This window comes from Plecotus auritus (genome assembly GCF_963455305.1).
Source record: "Plecotus auritus genome assembly, chromosome: 1".
NCBI lineage: Eukaryota > Metazoa > Chordata > Mammalia > Chiroptera > Vespertilionidae > Plecotus > Plecotus auritus.
The window spans coordinates 114,972,033-114,994,231 of record NC_137770.1 but is presented as its reverse complement, the minus strand read 5'-3'; the positions used below and the strand labels follow the sequence as shown (position 1 = coordinate 114,994,231).

The 22,199-nt window shown below is 43.4% G+C and overlaps 1 protein-coding gene across 6 annotated transcripts in view; it reads left to right on the top strand.

Moving 5' to 3' along the window:
- LINGO1 (leucine rich repeat and Ig domain containing 1) overlaps positions 1 to 22,199 on the top strand; it is a 248,378-nt gene that overhangs the window by 141,486 nt on the left and 84,693 nt on the right. The gene's annotated exons all lie outside the window — the stretch shown is intronic.

Sequence of the window (22,199 nt, the reverse complement as noted above, 5' to 3'; positions counted from 1 at the left end):
GTATCAATTCAGATGTGACCTCTATAAAAGGCCTTCTCTGGTCCCCCAGCTAGAGTTACCCCCGAGCCCCTATCTAGGCACTCTGTGTCACATACCAGGTTTGATTATCTTTTTTTTTAAGACTTGATTTTTTTAATTTAAAATTTTTATTGTTGACACTATTGCAGAGGTTCCCCATTTGCCCATCTCCATCCATCGAACCCCCCCCCCGCCCCCGCCTCAACACACTATTGTCAATGTCCATGGGCTATGCATTCCTGCACCTTCCTTTATCCAGTCCCCCCACTCCCCTCCCCTCTGACATCTGTATGTCTGTTCCATGCATCCATGCCTCTGGTTCTATTTTGTTTATCAGTTTGTATTTGTTCATTAGATTCCACATATAGGTGAGATCATATGGTATTTGTCTTGCTCTGACTGTCTTATTTAGCTTAGCATAATACTCTCCAGGTCCATTCATGCTGTCGAAAGGTAAGAGTTCCTTTTTTTTTTATTATTAAGGTATTATATGTGTACATATCTTACCATTGCCCCCCCCCCCACCCTACTCCCATACATGCCCTCACCCCCCAATGTTTTGCATCCGTTGGTTACTCATATATGCATGCATATAAGTCCTTCAGTTGATCTCTTATTTCCCCCACCTCTCCCTAATCTTCCCGCTGTAATTTGACAGTTTGTTTGATGCTTTACTGCCTCTGTATATATCTTTTTGCTCATCAGTTTATAATGTTTTTCATTATCCCCAAATGAGTGAGATCATGTGGTATTTTTTTTTCATTGACTGGCTTATTTTACTTAGCATAATGTTCTCTAATTCCATCCAGGTGCCTACAAATGGTAGTAATTCCTTCTTTTTTATGGCAGCATAGTATTCCATTGTGTAGATGTACCATAGTTTTCTGATCCAGTCATCTGCTGACGGGCACCTAGGCTGTTTCCAAATCTTAGCTATTGTAAATTGTGCTGCTATGAACATAGGGGTGCATATGTCCTTTCTGATTGGTGTTTCTAGTTTCTTAGGATATAATCCTAGGAGTGGGATTACTGGGTCAAATGGGAGTTCCATTTTCAGTTTTTTGAGGAAACTCCATACTGTTCTCCACAGTGGCTGCACCAGTCTGCATTCCCACCAGCAGTGCACAAGGGTTCCTTTTTCTCCGCATCCTCACCAACACTTGTCGTTTGTTGATTTGTTGATGATAGCCATTCTGACAGGTGTGAGATGGTATCGCATTGTTGTTTTGATTTGCATCTCTTGGATAATTAGTGACTTTGAGCATGTTTTCATGTGTCTCTTGGCCTTCCTTCTGTCTTCTTTCGAAAAGATTCTATTTAGGTCCGTTGCCCATTTTTTTATTGGATCATTTATCTTCCTTTTATTAAGTTGTATAAGCTGCCTGTAGATGTTGGAGATTAAACCTTTATCAATGATAACATTTGCAAATATGTTCTCCCATACAGTGGAGTTTCTTGTTGTTTTGTTGATGGTTTCTTTTGCTGTGCAAAGCTTTTTATTTTGATGTAGTCCCATTTGTTTATTTTCTCTTTGGCTTCCATTGCCCTAGGGGCAGTATCAGTGAAAAAGTTCTTTTGGCATATGTCTGAGATTTTGCTGCCTGTGGATTCCTCTAGTATTTTTATGGTTTCCCATCTTATATTTAAGTCCTGTATCTATTTTGAGTTTATTTTTGTGTATCGTGTAAGTTGGTGATCTAGTTTCATTTTTTTGCATGTATCTGTCCAATTTTCCCAACACCATTTATTGAAGAGACTGTCTTGACTCCATTGTATGTTCATGCCTCCTTTGTCAAATATTAATTGCGCATAGTGGTTTGGGTCGATATCTGGATTCTCTATTCTATTCCATTGATCTATATGTCTGTTCTTGTGCCAGTACCAGTCTGTTTTGAGGACAGTGGCTTTGTAATACAGCTTGAAATCTGGTATTGAGATCCCTCCTACTTTATTCTTCTTTCTCAGGATTGCTGTGGCTATTCGGGGTCTTTTTTTATTCCAGATGAATTTTTGGAGAGTTCTTTCAAGGTCTGTGAAATATGCCGTTGGTATTTTAATGGGGAGTGCATTGAATCTATAGATTGCTTTGGGTAGTATGGACATTTTAATGATGTTGATTCTACCAATCCATGAACATAGTATGTTATTCCATCTGTTTACATCTTCCTCTATCTCTTTTTTCAGTGTCCTGTAGTTTTCCACGTATAGGTCTTTTACCTCCTTGGTTAGGTTTATTCCTAAGTATCTTAATTTTTTTGGTGCGATGGAAAATGGGATTGCTTTTTTAGTCTCTCTTTCTGTAAGTTCACTGTTTGTGTATAGAAATGCCATAGATTTCTTGGCATTAATTTTGTATCCTGCTACATTGCCGAATTCATTTATTAAGTCTGTTAGGTTTTTGATGGAGTCTTTTGGGTTTTTTATGTACAATATCATGTGATCTGCAAATAAGGACAGCTTTACTTCTTCTTTTCCAATTTGGATGCCTTTTATTTCTTCTTCTTGTCTAATTGCAATGGCTAATACTTCCAGTACTATGTCACACAGGTGTGGTGAGAGTAGGCATCCCTGTCTTGTTCCTGTTCTTAGGGGAAATAGTTTTAGATTTTGCCCATTGAGTATGATGTTAGCTGTGAATTTATCATATATAGCTTTTATTATGTTGAGGTATGATCCTTCTATTCCCACCTTGTTGAGAGTTTTTATCGAGAAAGGGTGTTGGATTTTGTCAAATGCTTTTTCTGCATCAATTGATATGACTATGTGATTTTTATCTCTCAATTTGTTTATGTGATGTATCACATTTATTGATTTGCGGATATTGTACTATCCTTGCATTCCTGGGATAAACCCTACTTGGTCATGGTGTATGATCTTTCTGATGTACTGCTGGATCTGATTTGCTAGAATTTTGTTGAGGATTTTGGCATCTATGTTCATGAGGGATATTGGCCTTTAGTTCTCCTTCATTGTGTTGTCTTTATCTGGTTTGGGTATTAGGGTGATGCTGGCTTCATAGAAGGAGCTTGGAAGTGTTCCTTCCTCTTGAATGTTTTGGAATAGTCTGAAGAGGATAGGTTTTAGTTCTTCCTTGAATGTTTGGTAAAACTCTCCTGTGAAGCCATCTGGCCCTGGGCTTTTGTTTGCCGGAAGCTCTTTGATGACTGCTTCAATTTCTTCCATAGTTACGGGCATATTGAGCTGTTTAGATTCTTCCTGATTGAGTTTTGGAAGGTTATATTTTTCTAGGAATATGTCCATTTCCTCCAGGTTGTCCATTTTGTTGGAATAGAGTTGTTCATAGTATTTTTTAACAATCCTTTGTATTTCGGCGGGATCTGTTGTTATTTCACCTCTTTCACTTCTGATTTTGTTTATTTGGGTCCTCTCTCTTTGCTTCTTGGTGAGCCTGGCTAGAGGTTCATCAATCTTGTTTATCCTTTCAAAGAACCAGCTCTTGGTTTTGTTGATCTTTTGTATTGTTTCTTTGGTCTCTATGTCGTTTATCTCTGCTCTGATCTTTATTATTTCCTTCCTTCTGATTACACTGGGCTTTTCTTGTTGCTCTTTTTCTAACTCCTTGAGTTGTTGGGTTAGGTAGTTTATTACCATTGTGTCTTGTTTTTTGCAGTAGGCTTGTAGAGCTATGAACTTCCCTCTCAAGACTGCTTTCGCTGTGTCCCATAGATTTTGGATTGTAGTGTTTTCATTGTCATTTGTTGCCATGATGTTTTTTATTTCTTCTTTGATCTCTCTGGTAACCCAGTCATGGTTTAATAGCATGCTGTTTAGTCTCCATGTGTTTGATTTCTTTGGGTTGTTTTTATTGTAGTTGATTTCCAGTTTTATGCCACTGTGGTCTGAGAAGATGCTTGATATGATTTCTATCTTCTTGAATTTGAAGAGACTTTGCCTATGTCCCAACATATGGTCTATCTTTGAAAATGACCCATGTGTACTTGAGAAGAATGTATATTCTGTGGCTTTGGGGTGAAATGTTCTGAAGATGTCAATTAATTCCATCTGGCCTAGTGAGTCATTTAGGATTGATGTTTCTTTGCTGATTTTTTGTTTAGAGGATTTGTCCAATGGTGATAGTGGGGTATTAAAGTCTCCTACTATGATTGTATTGCTGTCAATCTCTCCCTTGATATCCTCCAGGAGTTTTTTTTTTATGTATTTGGGTGCTCCTGTATTGGGTGCGTATATGTTTACCAGAGTTATTTCTTCTTGTTGGATTGCTCCCTTTAGTATTATGAAGTGGCCTTCCTTATCTCTTGTTATGTCCTTCAGTTTGAGATCTAATTTGTCAGATATAAGTATTGCTACCCCAGCTTTTTTTTCAGTTCCATTTGCCTGGAAAACCTTTTTCCATCCCTTCACCCTCAGTCTCTGTGCGTCTTTTTTTCTGAGGTGGGTTTCTTGTAGACAGCAGATATATGGGTCATGTTTTCTTATCCAATCCATTACCCTATGTCTTTTGATTGGGGCATTTAATCCTTTTACATTTAAAGTTATTATTGATAGGTACTTATTTGTCGCCATTCCTATTCTTTACACCTGTGTTCCTTCTTCGCTCCCTATTTCTTTTTTTTTTACAGCAGACCCTTTAGCATTTCTTGCATTGCTGGTTTGGTGGTAATAAATTCCCTTAGTCCTTTTTTGTCTGTGAAGCTCCTGAATTCACCTTCAATTTTGATTGATAGCCTTTCTGGGTACAGTATTCTTGGATTCAGACCCTTCCTTTGCATGACTTTTTATATTTCATTCCATTCCCTTCTGGCCTGATGAGTTTCTGTTAAGAAATCAGTTGCTAGTCTGATGGGGGTTCCTTTGTATGTAACTTTCTGTCTCTCTCTTGCCGCTTTTAAGATTCTTACTTTGTCGTTGGTGTTTGCCAATTTAATTATAATGTGTCTTGGTGTCGGTCTTTTGGGGTTCATTTTGCTTGGGACTCTGTGATCTTCTTGGATTTGTGTGAGGTTTTTTCTTCCCTATATCAGGGAAATTTTCTGTCATTATTTCTGCAAAGAGGTTTTCTATTCCTTGCTCAGCTTCCTTTCCTTCTGGAACCCCTAATATGTGGATGTTGTTTTGTTTCGTGTTGTCCCAAAGTTCCCTTAGGCTCTCCTCCTGCCTTTTAATTTTTTTTTCTAGAAGTTGCTCTACTTGGGTATTTTTTCCCATCTTGTGTTCTAGCTCACTGATGCGGTCCTCTGCTTCTTCTATTCTACTCTTGATGCTTTCTATTGAGTTCTTTACAGCAGCGATGTCATTTTTCATTTCTTCTTGGTTCTTCTTCATTTCCTCTTGGTTCTTGCTCATATTGTCGAATTTGTCTTCCATTCTTTTCAGCCACGTTATGACCATTTCTCTGAATTCTTTTTCTGGAAGGTTGCTTGCCTCCATTTCGCTACTTCCTTTTCTGGTGATGCCTGCTTTTCTTTCATATGCGGGCTGCTTCTTTGTCTCCCCATGGTCTCTCTTCTCTGGGTGTCTGGTTATGTAGTTCTTTCTCTCCTGCATTGATTTAAAGGCACAAAATACAGCACTACCAGGTACAACACACAAGGCACTGAACAGAAATGTATTCACGATATTAATAACCTCCAATAAAGGTGACCACCAGAGAAAGGCAAATTAGGGGATAGGAGAGAAAGAAGAAGAGAAAAAAGAAAGAAAGAGGAGAAAAAAAAAAAAGCAGTGTCAAAATGAAATTGGGAAAAGGGAAAAAAATAAGAGAGACAAGAAAGAGACTAAGAGAGAAAGAGGAACAGACTATATATATTGGGGATAAAACTCCAATAGAACAATCACTAATCCCAGCAAATGCCAGCAACAAGTACCTGGGGATTAATACAAACTACAACACCAACTAATATTGAGTGAGGCAAGGGAAAACAGAAGCACAAAACAAACAAAAAAATAAACAAAAGAAGAATGAGCAAAACAATCTCACAAAAAAGCATAAAAATTCAATATAATCTACATTCAAGCGAACAACAACAAAAGGACAGAGAGAAAAACAATTTTTTTGGTTAGTTAAGACAGCAAAGAGAGAGGTGTGTATGGACTTGGAGCAGGGGATTGGAGATTAGATATGTAAGTAGGGTGAAATTTTATTTATTTATTTTTTTATTTTTATTTTTTTTATATATATTTTATTGATTTTTTTTTTTACAGAGAGGAAGGGAGAGGGATAGAGAGTCAGAAACATCGATGAGAGGGAAACATCAATCAGCTGCCTCCTGCACACCCCCTACTGGGGATGTGCCCGCAACCAAGGTACATGCCCTTGACTGGAATCGAACCTGGGACCCTTGAGTCCGCAGGCCGACGCTCTATCCACTGAGCTAAACCTGTTAGGGTAGTAGGGTGAAATTTTAACAAGGGGTAAACAGAAAGAATAGGGAAAATCTAAAGCAGGAAAGGGGTAAGATAAACGGGACACCGAAAAGGGGAAGGTTAGGAAGAGAGTGATGGCATAAAGGTAGAGTTGAGATAGAGTAAAACGATGCTAAAGGAAAGATGAAAATAGAATGTAGAACACTAATCCCAAAGTAAAATGAAGAGAAAATAAAATAACACTTAAAAAAAATAAAATAGCAGTAGTAATAATACGGATTGAAAATAAAAATGTAATAATTAAAAAGGTAAAATCAAGTGAGGAAAAAAGAAAAAAAATTAGTTTCTTGAGTAAAAGATGCAAAAAATGAAAATAAAAAAATAAAAAAATAAAAAATAAAAAATAAAAATAAAATGTGGAGTAGTGAAGGTCATTCACTTCCTCTGTTGTTCTGTTTGGCATGCCTGTTTCTCAGTCCGGACAGTATTGCAGTTCCCTGTGTTCCACTGCTCTTCAGTGTTGTAAGCCAGTCCTAATTTTAAGCAGGCGCTGTGTCTTAATTTCTCGTATTTCTTTATTTTTGATTACACAAGAGTCAATTTGTGATTCAGCCCCTGGGTGGCAGTGTTTCTGGAATGACTTCCGGGTCTATCTATGGCCTCTCTAGGCAGTGTTAGAGCCTTCTTTCCCTGTGGCACTCACTACCGGTTTGTGGGAGTGGGCTGCCTCAGAGCTGGCTCTCCGATGGTCACTCCCCACTCCGATCCCCAGGTTCCAGAAAAACAACTTTCCCCTGCAGTCTCCCAGGGTGTCCCCAACTGGGTGATCCTATGTATTGGGCTTAGTAATCAGAAGCAAGAATTTCAAGAGGAAAAAGCCCAGTTGTGCGAACTCCGGGACTGCGAATAAGCCCAGGCACCCAGGGAACGCAGGGGCTGCGCGTAAGTCTGGACTGCCTGAAATTCTTAGGGTGTCCCTGCACTTCAGATCAGAATGGGTTGCTTTTTAGAGAGCCCTTCTCTTAGCAGCTCTGAGGACCCCCTTCCACATTCACAGATCACGCCAGCCCCAACAGCCACGGATTTTTCTAGGCACAGACTTCCCTGGTCCTCCAGCTCCCGCAAAACGCGCATTCCTCTCTCCTGCCGGGACCAGAGACCTCACCTTATCCCAGGCGAAATCTGACCTTTCCATGGTGGAGTGCAGAGCTCCTCTGAACCCGTGTGTTTGCGCCAATTGGGGACGTTGTCCTGGGGCTCGCAGCTGTTCTGTGGGTGCCGCAGTTGTGGATTCTCAGGCTTCAGATAAGCTCCACTTTCTGGTTCAAGATGGCGCAGACTCCGCGTCCAAGCCCGCAGCTCCGGGAGGGGACCCAGCCGCAGTGGGGGCTGCCAGGTCAGGGGAACCCCGTCTAGCAGTCCCCCACCTTCTTCTGGAGTTCAGCTGTCCCCCAACTTGCCAACATCACCTCTCGTGCGACCCTCAGCTGTTCTTTCTTTCTGCTCTGGGACAAGGCTCGGAACACGTCTGTCTATTCCGCCGCCATTTTTCTATATCAGTTCCTTCTTTTTTTACAGCCTTAATTGTACTTATCACTGTCTGGAATTATCTTTGTTATTCATTTGCTTATTATCTATATCCCTGTCCTTATGAGAACACCACATGTGTCTGTTTTGTACTCCACTGAATCGCCATTACCCATAATACACCTAGCATATAGTAAGTGCTCAATAATTATTTGATGACAGAATGAAAAATAACACAGAAACATATAAAGGAGAAATATAGCATCATACAATTGTGGATATAGTAGCAGTTAATAATGTAGTGTGTGTGTGTGTGTGTGTATGTGTGTGTGTGTAAGCTGGGAATCATCTGCCCTTTTAATGATAGGCTTGTGGGTACCTGGGCCTGAAGCACTCATGCATGGGAGACACAATTGTGTGGTCATACGCACACAATGCATGTGTAAACACACTTGTTTCCTTATTTACTGCAGTGTGACCTCTGATAAGGTCTTTCACCTTTAGGGCCTCAGTTGTTCCACCTGTGGAACAAGGCGGCCTGGATTAGAGGCAGAGGCCTGGATGTCATGGCCTCTTGAGGTCAGCCCTTGCCAGTAGCAGGAGTATGCAGGCAATTAGCCTGTTGTGCTGTGCTGAGGAAGATGGGAGATGTTTATTGAAGTCCATCTCTACACAGGACTGCCCCCCTTTCCTTCTGGGTGAGGATCTCACTCAGGCAGGAAGGAGTGGGGGACAGGAAATTGGCAGAAAAGCCTGGAGACATGAGCTTTGCTCCTGGGAGGTAGATTGCAGTAGGTGGCCTCTTGGATGCATCTGCAGATTTAATTTGATGTTTTTATTTTTGTGTGCGCTTGGTATTTAAAAAAAACTTTGGTACATTTATTTCTTGAACTTTTTTCATTCAATTGCTACAAAAATAATTTCCATGAAATTAAAAAGGGAAAACACACATATCTGTGCTTCTACCACTCCAAGACAACAACTGTTCCCTTCCTACCCCTTGATCTTTGCTTGTGAGGGCAATACCAGAACCCTGCAGAACATGTGGGAAGCACAAGTGGCTCTGGACCTCAGGCAAATTAGTTTATGTCTCTGTGCTTCAGATTCCTTATCCCAAAAATAAAGATCTAATAATTGCTCCCTCTTTCAGTTGTTGTGTAGATTACAAGTCCACATTTATAAAGCCCTTATTTGAAAGGTGCCTGACACTTAGTATGTCTCAGTTAAATAAGATGAGTAAATAACTAGAAAGAACAGGACACCCATAATGCTCTCATTCTAGCACAAAGAGGCTGCTGTGGGATTTCTCCTTAGAGTCAGAAAACAAGAGATCAAGGTCCCACTCTGTCCTTACTCCCCATGTAACCAGGGATATGTATATGGCTTCCCTAAGCCTCAGTTCCTCCATATAATGGTTATATAATCTGAACCTGGCAATGCTGTGGGTAATGGATGTGAATGGGCTCAGTGAGCATAGAGCCACGTACACCATGGCAACCCAGCTCCCACCCTCATCTACTTCAATTGTTAGATAAACATGGCTGTGTAATATTCCATCAAGCAGAGGTGTCATGCATGATATACTTTGCCATCTCTATTGTGGGATGTTTAGGCAGTTTTCAGCACTTTCCTATTATAAATAACTTTGCAGTGAACAGCTCTGTGCCCCGAGCAGTTCCCCTCTAATGGATGATTTCCCTAGTCAACCTCAGGAATATTCATTGAGGCTGCTTTGCTGGGGGACTGAGGGACAGGCCAGCAGCAGTGGCTGGGAGAAAGAGGTTCCTTCAGAGGTGGTCTGATACACTGCCACAGAAGCAGCAGAATGGGTAGGGGGGCAGCAAGACGTGCAGTTCTAAGCATGATAGGAAAAGCAAGGCATCTAGTTGGACAGTGCTAAGCATGTTGGGAAAAACAGGGCATCTGGCGTGATAGTGCTGAGCATGATGGGAGAACAGGAGGCCACCATGAGCAGCACAGAGTTGGTGCTGTGGAGAGTTTGGACTAGGAGGTAGATGAACTAGATTCTGGATTTGCCCTTACCATGCTTTTGCTGCATGACCTTAGGCAAATTCCTTCCCCTCTCTGGACCTCAGTTTTCTCCACATACTGTGGCCAGGACTGGGCAAGGGTTGGTCCAGAGCAGTGTTTTCCATTATGGTAGCCACTAGCCACATGTGGCTATTTCAATTTAAAAGTAAATTAATAAAATAAAATAATTAATTTTTTAGTCATGCTATGCACATTTTAATACCCAGTTGTGGCTAATGGCTACCACATTCAGCAGCACAGGCATAGAACATACCATCATTGCAGAAGCTCTATTGAATTGGGCCTGTCTAGAGACATTTGTAGAAAGCCAGTCAGCCTCACTGTGTTGTGATTCGTGATCTCTGTCATCATGCATTGAAATGGCCAAGAGTAAGGTGGGCAGCCCTGAGCTCAGAGGACTCATTAAGTATCTAAAGAGGCTAAGTGACTTTACAAAGATCAGGACTATGGGAGAGTTTTGAGTCTGAAAAGGCTACACTCTGTTGCTCTGCCCAAAGTTTCCAGCTTGGCCTCAGAGAGAGATTGGGGAAGAGTGTGAGCCCTGCTAGGGTGGCCTCCACCCAGGGATGGTGCGCAAGGGAAGACGGCTTGAAGGCAGAGTAGGTGGTCTCCTGTTTCCTCAGACGGGAGGGCCCTTGAAGGGGATAAACGGCTCTCTGCCCATGCCTGAGACAACACCATCTGTTCCCTTGGGTTAAACAATATCCTCTCTGGAATTGTTTTGTAAGTCTAGACTAGAGATTAAAGAAGATGGCTACCTCACTCACCTCGTCCCACTCTGGCTGCCCCAACCCCTAGGCTTAGTTCTGGGCACTCACTGGGGGAGGAACTGTGAGAAATGAGTCTCCACACTTGAGGGTGAAGCTCCTCCACCCCCTCCCCACCACCAAACTCACACATTCTGGCAACAGCACATGGATTCCAGCTGCACCTTCCCCCATCCCTCTCTTCTATTCAGAGGACAGATCTCTGCAGATGCTTTTCTGCAACCTGGAGATTCTCCAGTGGGAGCGGAGGGGCCTGTGGGAAGGGGCAGTAAACGGGGAAAATAAGATTCAAGGAAATGCTCCCTCTTGCTTTTGTTTTCTAGGGATCCCAAGGCCATGTCTTACCTGCCCTAAGTCTTTGGGGCCACATAGCCTCCCACTGGCATTCCAGGATGCTGGCCCTGTCCAGCCCCTGGAGCAGCTTCCAAGCTTCCTCTGTACCCCAGCCTGGATCAAAGGGACTTTTCAAGCTTCAGGACTCAGTGGGGCACAGTAGCAGCCACAATAGGTGTCATCCCCACCCTGCCTACTCCCTGGCTCCTAGGGATACCTGAGCCTTCCTGGTCCCTGGAATAGGAAGGATACCTTTATGAACACTATCTGTCAGGATCCCCTTGGTTGCAAGTAACAAAAAACCTATTTCAATAAATGAAATGGTCAGCTCATGTAACCAAAGTGTCCAGAGGTAGGATGGACTTCAGCCAGGGTTTGATCCAGTGGCTTAAACAATGTGACCAGGATCTGTCTGTATTCCTCTGTTTCTCTTCCTTGGTGATGGCTCTATTCCTAATGGTATTTCACAAGATACAGTCACAAGATGTCTGCCAGCAATTTCCAGGGCAACCTCCTTCCAGGTTTAAATCTGGGGTTGGGGTAGAGATAAAATCTGCTTTCCTGATTTTGTCTCCACTGAAACCCCAGATTTAAAACTGGAGTTGATCTCTTGTGCCCTATTGGCAAGATTTGGATAATCTTGATCCTTTAACTGGGTCCACAGGGCTTGGAAACATAGATGGGTTTGGGGACAGGGTCTATCCTTCCCCACTGTGTGACCAGGAATGAAGGGAGGGTGTTTCCTAAAGGAAGTTTACGGTCCTACTGGCAGGAAGGAGATGCCTCCAACTGGGGGAGGCAAATAACAAATGATTATTATAGACAGTCTGCATCATGCTCTTTTCAAGGCCCTATTTAGGGTTCTCCTCTAGGAAGCCTCTGCTGACTATTTCAGCCAGTGGATATCTCCTTTAGTCCATCCTCTAGCTCCATCTTTTTACAGATGGAAATACCAAAGCTCAGTGTGTATTTTCTCATGAATACTCTATTGGTTATTGCATCAGTGCCAAAGGGCGCTGCTTTCTTTGCCTTGGATGCTAGGAAACTCATAGCTGGCTTGTGGCCTGTTTCTAATTAGTACTCAGGATGCCATGACATGCAGTTGCTCAATGATCTTGCCTCTGGCTTTATCCTTTTCTCTCTTATTTTTTTCCTTGTTCTGTTTTCTTCTTATTTTTTGGCTTGTGCTGTTCTCAGCAACATCAAACTCTTTTAGAATGAGGTGGGTACAAATAACCAAGAGTGGTCATAATGAACCATTCAGCACCAACTGTAGCCAAATGCTAGGCCTTCCCCTTCCTAGGGGCAACTGGTCTAGTGGGGGGAGGAGGGGTCAAGCCCAGAGTCAAGCCTTTTTCCAGGGAGACACCAAAGCCTGAACATGGTGGTCCCACAATAATGGCCACCCCGCCCTCCATAAGTCAGGAATGGCATTGTTCTGCTTCCCACCTGCTTCCCTCTCCTCTCCCCATCTTATCAGGAGCTAATGGAAGAGGCTGGGAAACCTAGTCCTCTGATAATTAAATTTATTTAATGGGTATTCAAGTGGAGTAATGAGAAGTTTAATGCAGTGATTAGATTTTTCTATAATTAATTAAAATGATAATCACGTGTCTTGCCAGCAAACCAACTTGACCCTCTGCTCGAGAGTAGCAGGCAGAGACAGTGGGAGACTTGGCTAGATGGGTGGGGGGCTGAGGCCTTTTGCCCTGGCACTGACACTCTCAGAAGTAAGCCCAGCTCTGATGCCTACTCAGGCCAATCTCTGATTCAGCTTTCATTTCTGAGCCCTGAGAGTGCCAGGTCTGGGCTAGATCCAGGATGGAGGTTTCAGAGCAGGGTCATCACGGGTGGCTTAGAGCAAAGAGCACTAAGGAAGGATTCCAGGCACTGTGACAGGAGTAGGCATTTGGTTGGCATATCTCATTGCCACGTGCCAGCTGATACCTTCACCTGCATGTTCAGCTAAACTTGGGTTTACCTCCATTGACACTAGATTACCTGGGCTAATGGAGTGGGGGCAGTGGGGTGGATAATAGAAAAACCTGAGGTAACCCACAAACTACTTCTTGGCTTGGGAACACATCCATGCCACAAAGCTGGTCATCTTCGCTGTGTTTCTGAAGGCTAGCTAGCGATACAAGAATGCACTTTCCACCTTGAGCCACCTCTGCTGAGGTCATATGAGTGGGACAAAATGACTGTGGGGATCCCAGCATAGCTGTATGGAGTGAAGCACAAGATAGGTCTTACCAGGGTAGAGGGTGAGAATATTGGGGACCCAAAGACAGGCCCTGACACCCCAAAGGCAGGATATATTGTTTTCAAAGCAATGGGTAAGGCTGGGGAGATTCCTGAGCCTTGAGGGGAAGGGAAGCAGAAAACTTCCTTCATTGAGCCCTGACCCCAGCCCCACACTGAGCCCTGATCCTGGACAGACTGAACCTTGCTCCTGGTCCCATACTGGCCCTGATCCCAGCCCCACATTGAGCCTAGCATTGTCATGGATATGTCAGCAGAGAAACAGGTGTCCGGGTAGAAGGGGTAAATGGCCCTGTTTTTCCATCCCCACTGCCAGTTCTACTGCCTGTGGGTGAGACTCCTGTGCCAGGCCTCAAACTCTGGAATGGATGAGATGAATCAGACATGGTCCCTGCCCACAGGACTGGTGGGAGAGGTGACAAGCAAACAGGCAATGCCAGCCTGGTGATCAGAGATGAGATGCAGGAGGCCCAGCCGCTGGCAGGCTGTGAGTTTGTACTTGGAGCATTCCTCTGGCAGCAGCAGGTGGGTGGGGAGGGACTGGAGGCAGTCCAGTGAGGAGGTTGAGAGTAGGTCTCTGGGTCTTGATGAGGTGAGAGATAAGGTGGATGGCACCCATGGAGGGGTGGGGAGGCTAGGGCAAGTGATCCCCTCCCCAGAACTGGTTGTGACTCCCCCAGGGCACCCTCAGCTCCTGGTGAACAAAAGGACTCACCTGTGGGGTTTGATGGTATGCCAGGACCGAGCTGATAATATTACCTCATAAGAAAGGTGTTTTTTCTCCATTTCACAGAAGAGGAAATGGAGATGTGAGGGACTTGCCTGACCCTACTCATCTGTAGCAGCCTGGTGGGGCGTGTTCCCAGGTGTTGCAGCCTCCAGGCCTGCACACTGCTATTCCCTCCAGTGAACTTGCCCTGGGTGGTGGGGCTCCTCTTCTTCTGACACTCCATGCCCCATCTGGTGAATAGAGCCTAGGCACTGAGGGGTGGGAGATTTGAACTTGGGGCAAGTCAGACTGGTATCCAGGGCTTCCAACCCCAACTGGGGTCCTTGGAGTGGGGTAGATGTGGGGAGCTCTGACTGGGTAGGGGACTAGCCCCAGGAAGAAGGGTCTTTGGCTTCCTTCATTCCCACCCCTCCCCACCCCTCCATGGATCCCACTCCTTTGGATTTCCACTCCCCCACTCCATTTCCTTCCTTTCATGACCCAGCCCTTTCTGAATAACCAGACCTAGAGAAACCACCCACATGGGGAAATTGAGGCCCTGAGAAAGGCAAGGACCCACTCAAGATCATGGGGCTCTTCCTCTCTTACCTCTTTAAGGTGAAGAGTCTGAAATCACATTATCTTAAATGTACACTTTAAACAAAAGGATTGTAGGAGAGGCCTTGTAGGGACATGTGCACACAAACTTACACTGTTCTGGCAGATGTCCTCAGGGAGCCACCCCTGTCTCCTTGGGCACTGTGCTCCCAGATGTGTCCATCCCCCATCCCTGAGTTCCAGGGGCTGCAAACCACTGTGGAAGGCACATTATTTTTGGCAAGTGAGGGAACCAAGGTCAGGAACTAGGCCACAGTCACACAGCTAAGTAACTGCTAGGGGAACTGCCTGACAAGCTCAGATTGCCAGGATTGCCTCCTCCTTGCCTGTGAGCAGCTCCCCTTCCAAGGGCTTCCAGCAACCTCCCCCAATCCACTGCTGCTTCCCTACTTGCCTTGTGCTCCAGCCAAAACCGATGACTCCTTGCCTATACTCCCCACACGTTCCCACTTTCAGGCCCTTGCTCAAACTGTTCCAGCTCCCTGGAGCTCCCTTTCCCAACTCCATCTGCCCAAATCCTCCTCATCTTTCTAGGCTGGCCCAAATGCCACTTCCTTTTTTCAATTTTTTCAATTACAGTTTACATTCAATATTATTCTATTAGTTTAAGATGTACAGCATAGTAGTTAGAAAACAGAGTGTTTCAAGTACCCACCTGGCCCCATACATACTAGTAGTTATTGTGATGTTATTGACTATAGTCCTTATGCTGTAATTTACATTTCTGTGACTATTCTGTAACTACCAATTTATACTTAATCTTTTCACCTTTTTTACCCAACCCCCTTTCCCTCTGACAACTGTCAGTCTGTTTTCTGTATCTTTGAGTCTGTTCCTATTTTGTAGGCTTATTTTGTTCTTTAGATATTTTTGTTCTTCAGATTCCACATATAAGTGAAATCTTTCTCTGCCTGCTTTATTTCACTTAGCACAATACCCCCTAGGTCCATCTATGCTGTTGCAAAGGATAACATTTCATTCGTTTTTAAAAAATGTTTTTATTGATTTCAGAGAGAGGAAGGGAGGGGGGGAGAGGGAGAGAAAGAGAGAGAGAGAGAGAGAGAAAGAGAGATATCAATGATGAGAGAGAATCATTGATCGGCTGCCTCCTGCATGCCCCTACTGGGGATTAAGCCCTTCAACCCAAGCATGTGCCCTGACTGGGAATTGAACCGTGACCTCCTGGTTCATGGGTTGATGCTCAACCACTGAGTCACAACCAGCTGAACTCGTTCTTTTTTTAATGGCCGAGTAGTATTCCATTGTATATACTAGTATGTACCACAGCTTTTTATCCACTCATCTATTGAGTGGCACTTGGACTGCTTCCATATCTTGGTTGTTGTAAATAATACTGCAGTGCACATAAGGTGCATCTATTCTTTCGAATTAGTGTTTTAGATTTTAAAAATATATTCCCAGAAATGGAATATCTGGGTCATAAGGCAATTTCATTTTTAATTTTTTAGGAACCTCCATACTGTTTTCCATAGTAGTTGCATCAGTTTGCATTCCTACCAACAGTCAAATGCCACCTCCTTTATGGAGATCCTGTCTGCCCTCACCCCAGTTGGAAGCCAGGCCCCACATCCCCTGAGCACCATCCTACAGCTCTTTGCCTGTCCCCATCTTAGGCTCCTCCCTTTGACCCTGCAGCTGTCTGGAGGACAGGGTTGTCTCCTGGCCTCTGATTTCCAGTCCAGTTAACCCTAGGGCCTAGCACACAGTAGGTGTGTTGGAAGTCTCTAGGATCCTCACCTTGGAGGGGCTGCTCCTCCACAAACTACTTTCCTCAGTAGTCCTGGGTCAGCTGGCCTTACCCTTTCCCTCACCCCAGCCCCTGAGGAGACCAGCTGCTTACTTTAACCCTTGTCGGGTAGAGGTGAGAGCTGGCTTCTGATCCTAGCAGAGCTCCCTGTGCACGTTCCCCACCTGCCCAGGTTCTAGGGGCAGGAACAAGGTAAACACCATCCTTGGGACTTACAGGCAGGTCTTGAAGCTTGGCAAGTAGGGGTATCAGGGCAATCCAGCCCTGTGTGCTGAGCTCTGAGGGAGGGCTGCATGGGCACTCTACCTAACTTCACTTAACGGCTGGCTCTGCAGATTCCTAGCTGCGTGACTTTGAGTAAGTCATGTAACCTCTCTGTGCCTCAGTTTACTCATCTGTTAAATGAGGTGATAACAAACCTTCCTAGGGTTGCTATGAGGATTGAACAAGTCAAAACATAGACACACGGTGTGCTCCCTGAATGTTTACTGTCACCATGGCTACAGGAGAAAGTATGAAGGCAGTGTGTGGGAGATGTTCATGGAGAGTTTCTAGGTGAGGACACATGAACAACAACTTGAGATACAAGACATAGGAGATAGGAAAGGACATCTTGGAAGAGGGAACCACATAGACAAAGGCCCAGGGGCAGTTAGGGGGACAGGTAAGGGAACTGGGCATGTCTAGACTTAGGTAAGAATGGGATGAGGGGTTACCGTAGGCTGATGGAACACAGGACTGCGTCCTGAGGGATCTTAGGTGCCACACTGAAGAGTTTGGACTTGGTCCTGCAGCCTGTGAGTGGCCATGGAATTGGGTATTTTTTCTTTTGTTTTTTTTACCATAAAAGCAATATTTGCTCAGAAAATATTGAAACAGTATATATAGATGTGTGTCCTATTAAGTAGGAAAGTTCTCTTTGCCCTTAAATTTCATTTTGTCAAGGTCCCACTGTTGTTGGTCTGGTGTACCACCTTCCAGAACTTTTTCTTTGCCTTTAGAAGCATATTCAATTGTATTTTTATTAAAAAAAAAAAGAAATAGAATCATGTTATGCACATTGTCCCACAACTTCTATTTTTTCACATGGCATTGTATTTGTGGGCATCTGTCAGTGTCACAGCATATAGATCTACTGTACTTTTTAAAAATTGTTGCCTAATATTCCTTTGTTTGCACGTAGCATAATTTATGTAACTAGTCTTGGGTTGATGGATATTTAGGTTGTCTTCTATTTTTCACTTTTGCAATAATGCTTCAGAGAATGGCCTTGTATATATATCTTGCTGACATGTGTAAGCCTTTCTGTGGGAGAGACTTTTAGATGTGGAATTGCCAGGGCAAGGGTTTACTTATTAAATTTTGGTAGGTAATGCTACATTGCTTTTCCAAAAGGTTGGGCCATTTTAGACTCCCACCCTGCAGTGAACATTATCACTCTTTTTAATTTTTGCCAATCCAGGAAAGCATGTCATTGGTTTCAACCCTCACTTTCCTTCTCCCCAGCGAGGCTGAGCATTTTTTTATGCAGTTACTGGTCAATTGTATTTCCTCCTCTGTGAATTGACTATTCATATCTTTTGCCCATTTTTCTTTTATTTTTGCCTTTTTCTTATTGTTATAAAGGTGCTTTTAGTATATCAAAAATTTTAAAACTTCTGTCTGTTTTGTGTTGGAAATATTTTCCTTAGTCTGCCATTTGTCTTTTTCTATGTTTATGGTATCTTTGCCATATAGAAGCTTTAGATCTTTATTCAGTGAAATCTATCAGGTTCCTCCTTGGGGCTTCTGAATTTCACATCTTGATCTGCCAGGCTTCCTGGAAGGATTTTAAGCAGAGTGGGGATGAAGTCAGATTTGTGACTGGAAAAGGTCATCTGATTCCCACTGTGTGGAGGGTGAGAGGAATGGGCGACTGCAAGCCAGAGGACAAGGAGGCAGCTGAGAACTTTGTGCTGGGGTGGGTTGGGGAAAATTTAGAAGAAGGTAAGTTTGAGAAATATTCATGAACTGGCTGTCCATGGTGATGGGATGTGAAGGTAAGAGAGGGAAAGAGAAAGGACTCTGGAGTGATGCCTGGGTGTTTGGATGGGGACAGCATAGCTGATGCCACCACCACCCTGGGGTGGGGGTGGGGGGTGGACTAAGGAGGAAAGTGCATGGAGGTGCACATGAATGCTCACCTTGTCAGGTATACGTGTACACATGGACACAGGCATGCCCACATGTACATCTATGCTGTGGCTTCACAGTGGGTGAGGGTCTATGTTTTGTGGAGTTTCTGCTCTCTACCAAGTACTGTACCAGGCACAACATGTGTGCCTGCACACATAAGCCCTACAAGCTCTACTACCACATGAAGTGTGTTTTACAGGTAAGGAACCAGACTCAGAGAGGTGAAGTAACTTGCTCAAGGTCACAGAACTAGTAAATGACAGAAGTCATTTTTTTTTCACCAACTTGGACAGAATTTCCACCTATAGCATTGACGAGCCTTTCATGCATTTCTAACCTGATCAACCCAGTTTCATCATGGACTCTTTGGATGAGTGCTGGAGCCAGACTGCCTGGGTTTGAAATGCAGCCCATTCCTTACAAGGCAAGTTATCCACCACCCAGTGCCTCAGTTTCTTCATCCTGAAAATGGAGACAATAACAGTACCCACCTCATAGGGCTTTGGTGGGAATTCATTGTGTTAGTGCATGTGAAGTGCTTACCCAGTGAGGGCCAAGTGTCTGTGATGATTGTGATGATGACCACGATGGTGATGGCACTCACCCTCACCTCCTGTCTGAGGCTCTTTGCCTATCCTGTCCTCCTCCATTCTTCTTCCACTTGTCACTTCACTCCTATGTTCCTTAATTCCTCACAGAAACTTCTTTCAACATTTGCCTTTTAACCTATGTCCTCTGTTTTCAGCCCCCAAACCCAGTGAATTAAAGCCCAATCAGTCAGCAAAATCCATTCAGGGGAAATGATCCATGTTGCTTTCAGCAATCATTCCCCACCCCCCAAGCACTCCTCATCAGACATTTCCACTATCCAGCATGTTCATCCTGACATTGCTCAGCTCTGAGAACTGGACTATAATGTTCAAATCTAAAACCCCTTCCTCCCTGAGTGGAGATGCTCAAGTGTACTTTAGCCATAACCCAGCACTAGACCCCAGACCCCAGGAAGGGTAATTCTCAGCATCACTAGCTGGAAAATTGCCCATAGAAAACAAAAGTGGGAAACACAGCAAATCCTGGTGCCGGGGTTCTTGTCCCAGCATTGCAAAGTGTTCAGCAATCTGGAGAAAGGCTGTGCATAGATTAAGTAGGAGTCCAAAGACGAAAGATAGTTTTGAAAGGCATTGGGGGTCAGAGGAGCTTCAGCTAAAGGAGCTAAAGACTCCAAGTTCTTAGTTCTTAGTTCTCCTTGTCTCAGGACCCTGTGCTTTTTATTAACACAAATTGTCCCAAGGCAAGATGGAGATAATACACTTCAAAGGATAGGGTACAGAAGCATTGTCAGATTGGGGAATAGCCTATAGCTGTTCAGGTGTTTGGCCAACAGGAGGCAATAACATGTAGATTAAGATGCCCTGAGCTGTCAGGCAGCAGACAATCATCCTGTTCAGGTGTGAGGGAAGTGCCTTTTAGCTAATCCAGTGGTCGGCAAACTCATTAGTCAACAGAGCCAAATATCAACAGTACAACAATTGAAATTTCTTTTGAGAGCCAAAAACCAACTTCTGCGCATGGGCCATGAAGTTTCAATTGCACTGTATGTGCGCGCCCGCACGTGGTATTTTGTGGAAGAGCCACACTCAAGGGGCCAAAGAGCTGCATGTGGCTTGTGAGCCGCAGTTTGCTGATCAATGAGCTAATCCAACAGGTAATTACATATGTGACTCAGCCCTTGTTGAGCCCCCAAGTTTCATCAACCTTTTGATAAAACTCTTGTAATTATGACATGCTGGAATTGGCTCCTGACATCCTGGGCACAGTTCTTTCCCACGAACACATCTAACCAAATCCTGTAGCCATGAGGATGGGTGCAAGGTGTCCAAACTGGGTTAAAGCTTCAGGTTTGCACCCAATTTAAATGGTCTCTATGCCAAAACAAAAACAAAAACAAAAAACCCTTCACGAAAATCACCAAACTCACCATATGGATTTCTCTTCATTAAAGTAAATTGCCAAGTAAATAAATCCTCCTGGGGGAAAAAATGGAGCAGTTTTTGCCCATTTCTTTGCAGTATTTTGTTTACAGTTGCACTGTATCAGTCATACTCCTTTATTGTTTTTTTGTTGTTGTTGTTAAAAAATATTTATTGTTGAAAGTACTACATATGTCTCTTTTTCCACCCATTGACACATTCTAGCCTGCCCCCACCCTCTACCCCTGGCCTTCACCACCCTATTATCTGCGTCCATAGGTTATACACATATGCATACCAGTTCTTGTGTTGATCACTTCCCACCTCCCACCCTCACCTGCCTTCCCTCTGATATTTTGCAATCTGTTCTATGCTCCTATGTCTCTGGATTTATTTTATTCATCAGTTTATTTTGTTCATTAGATTCCATATATAAGTGAGATCATGTGATTCTAGTCTTACTTTGACTGGCTTATTTCTCTTAGCATAATACTCTCACTCCATGCTGTCTCAAAGGGTAAGAGATCCTTCTTTTTTACAGCTGCATAGTATTCCATGGTATTGTACCACAGCTTTTTTTATCCACTCATCTAATGATGGGCATTGTTTCCAGATCTTAGCTATTGTAAATTGTGCTGCTATGAACATAAGGGTGCATACATTCTTTCTGATTGGTGTTTCGGGTTTCTTGGGATATATTGTAGAATTGGGATGACTGGGTCAAATGGCAGTTCCATTTTTAATTTTTTTAGGAAACTCCATACTGTTTTCCATAATGGCTGCACCAGTCTGCATTCCTACCAACAGTGTACTAGGGTTCCCTTTTTCTCCACATCCTCGCCAGCACTTGTCATTTGTTGATTTGTTGATGGTAGCCATTCTGACAGATGTGAGATGATACCTCATTGTTGTTTTAATTTGCATCTCTCTGATGATCAGTGACTTTGAGCATTTTTTCATATGTCTCTTGGCTTTCTGTATGTCCACTTTGGAGAAGTGCCTATTTAGGTCCTTTACACATTTTTTAATTGGATGGTTTGCCTTCCTTTTGTTAAGTTGTATGAGTTCCCTATATATTTTGGAGATCAACCCTTTATCAGAGGTATCATTGGCAAATATATTCTCCCATACAGTGGGTCCCCTTTTCATTTTGATGTTGGTTTCTTTTCCTGTGCAGAAGCTTTTTATTTTAATGTAGTCCCATTTGTTTATTTTCTCCTTAGTTTCTTTTGCTCTAGGAGATGTATCCACAAATATATTGCTACAAGAGATGTCTGAGATTTTGCTGCCTCTGGTTTCTTCTAGGATTTTTATGGCTTCCTGACTTACATTTAAGTCTTTTATCCATTTTGAGTTTATTCTTGTATATGGTGTAATTTGGTGGTCTAGTTTCATTTTTTCGCATGTACCTGTCCAATTTTTCCAACACTGTTTATTAAAGAGATTGTCTTGACTCCACGATATGTTCTTGCCTCCTTTGTCAAATATTAATTGAGAATAGTGGCTTTGGTCAATTTCTGGGGTCTCTTGTGTTCCATTGATCTGTATGCCTGTTCTTGTGCCAGTACTAGGCTGTTTTGATTATGGTGGCTTTGCATTATAACTTAGCTGGTATTGTAATTCCTCCAACATTGTTCTTCTTTCTCAAGATTGCT